The sequence below is a fragment of the Pygoscelis adeliae genome, unplaced genomic scaffold (assembly GCF_000699105.1).
Source record: "Pygoscelis adeliae isolate BGI_AS28 unplaced genomic scaffold, ASM69910v1 Scaffold186, whole genome shotgun sequence".
Taxonomy (NCBI): Eukaryota; Metazoa; Chordata; class Aves; order Sphenisciformes; family Spheniscidae; genus Pygoscelis; species Pygoscelis adeliae.
In genome coordinates, this window is record NW_008825071.1 from 1538902 (window position 1) to 1540740 (window position 1839).

The following is a 1839-nucleotide window of genomic DNA, read 5'->3' on the forward strand; positions in this document are numbered from 1 at the left end:
GCAAGCGCGGGCGGGCTCCCCGCAGCCAGCGCCGGGCGGTACCCCACTAAACCCGGGTTTAGTGACCCGCTATTTTAGGGCTGCGGCTATTCGAGAGGTGCGGATAAAGGTTCGTCACCGTTTCCAGCACAGTTCTTCAACGTGCTCTTTCCTTTGTTCTATCCATGTGCCGATCCCCCTCATCTTTCTAACCTCGTTTATGCAGATCGATACCCCTGCCTGTGGATCACTCTAGATCTGGTTTTACATTCCTCCAAGGCAATCTGCGGAACAACCGGGGTTCGGCTGGTTGATATGCCAAAGCATCCGCACCTTTCTTTTGTTAGCCTTAAGGGGAGAAGGCATCCCAGCTCCAAAAGGGGATGCTGGAAAATACACTCTCAGGTTTGTCTCTCTGTCGTGATTTTGAGAAAAATAAATCTGATCCCTTGCTCTCCCTGTAAAATCTGTTTTTACTGGTCTAAGCCAGGAGCAATTTAATTATTTGGTTGACTACGCTTCGCAAACAGTGTGTAGCTTTAATTCCAAGCGAACATTTTTTGTGGCATGTTAACTGCATAATCAACATCCACATCTATAATTACTCGTTTAAAAATAACTTGCGGATTAGCAACTCCAGTGGACCACTGGCCGCTTCAGGTAACGATTCAAAGCAATGCCAGTCTTTCCCATGGCTGCGGTGGGTGTGCTCCTGAAAACGCTGGCGCAGCAAAACTCGGTTACAGCAGAGCTGGTGCAAAACACAGGTACCGTGAGTGCTCACTACTATGATTTCCAAGTATTCTGCATATTGTACAGTGCGTGTTAGTTATTTGCTAGAAGAATTATTGACATTTCAGCACAAAAGGGTGTAGCTGATTTTACACATCCTCCATACCTACGTTAAGCTCATTCCTCACAGCTTGAAGCTTCAAAGGAAGCCATTTTAAAATCCAATTCAAGGAAAAGAGATTATTAACACCGGAAGAAAGAAACCCACCCCAACTGCTTTACCTTAAAATAAATTAATTCACGTTTTTGAAGGGGGGGGGGGAGGTTCAAGTGTATCTTCTGTATAGAACTTGTTGAGACTGGAAGAAAAAAACCAACATGAACTGTTGATGTCTGAAATAAACAGCTGCATTACTGGGGGATGAGGGAGGAACCAGCACCAGCATTACAGCCCTGCAGCCAGCGTCACGGGAGCCCTGCTGTGCTCCCTTCCACCTCCCCGCAATTTGCTGCCCAGGATGCAGGGGGTGAGGGAATTTGGAAGGAGGTAGTTGGGGATGGGAACACAAAGCAGCTGTTAAAGCTGTGTCAGAACGTTACCCACTGCGGGGAGGGCTGGGGCACAGCCCCCACAGCACGATGCACTGGGGACACCCTGCCTGTTCCCCCAGCGGCACCGGGCCGGGAAGGTCGTTACACAGGGGCGTTACCGGTGGCTTCATTGTAGTAGACGTTGATCCTCTCCAGCTGCAGGTCGCTGTCCCCGTGGTAGCTGCCCGTGGGGTCGATGCCATGCTCATCGCTGATGACCTCCCAGAACTAGAGGAAGTTTTTGGAAAAGGGCAGTTATTAACCACAGCTGGCCAGTGCCAATCACACACGCCAGCGCAGCCTGTGCATGCCACAGCCCTGACCACTCCCTCGCATGGCAGAGCAGCTGCCCGGCAGGAAGGTGAGTCAGTGCCGAAGGGCTTCCCTGGCCGCAGGGGCTGAGTTAGCAGGGGGCAGACAGGCGGCTGGAGCACCGAAGCGCAAGTTAATTATTTTATAGCTTGTATCCAACGGATGACAGTCCCCGGGTATCTCAATTTGGTGGTCTCCCATTGTCTAGCAGTGGCTTAAGACCCA

At 50.8% G+C, this 1839-nt stretch overlaps 1 protein-coding gene across 1 annotated transcript in view; it reads right to left on the reverse strand.

Moving 5' to 3' along the window:
• The window catches only part of LOC103919015 (tubulin beta-2 chain), a 5743-nt gene extending 4194 nt beyond the window's left edge, over positions 1-1549 (reverse strand). Inside the window, exon 1 of the mRNA XM_009326453.1 lies at positions 1422-1549. The gene's annotated coding sequence lies outside the window, so the exon portion shown is untranslated. The remainder of the gene's footprint in view (positions 1-1421) is intronic.
• Positions 1550-1839: the final 290 nt, after the last annotated feature.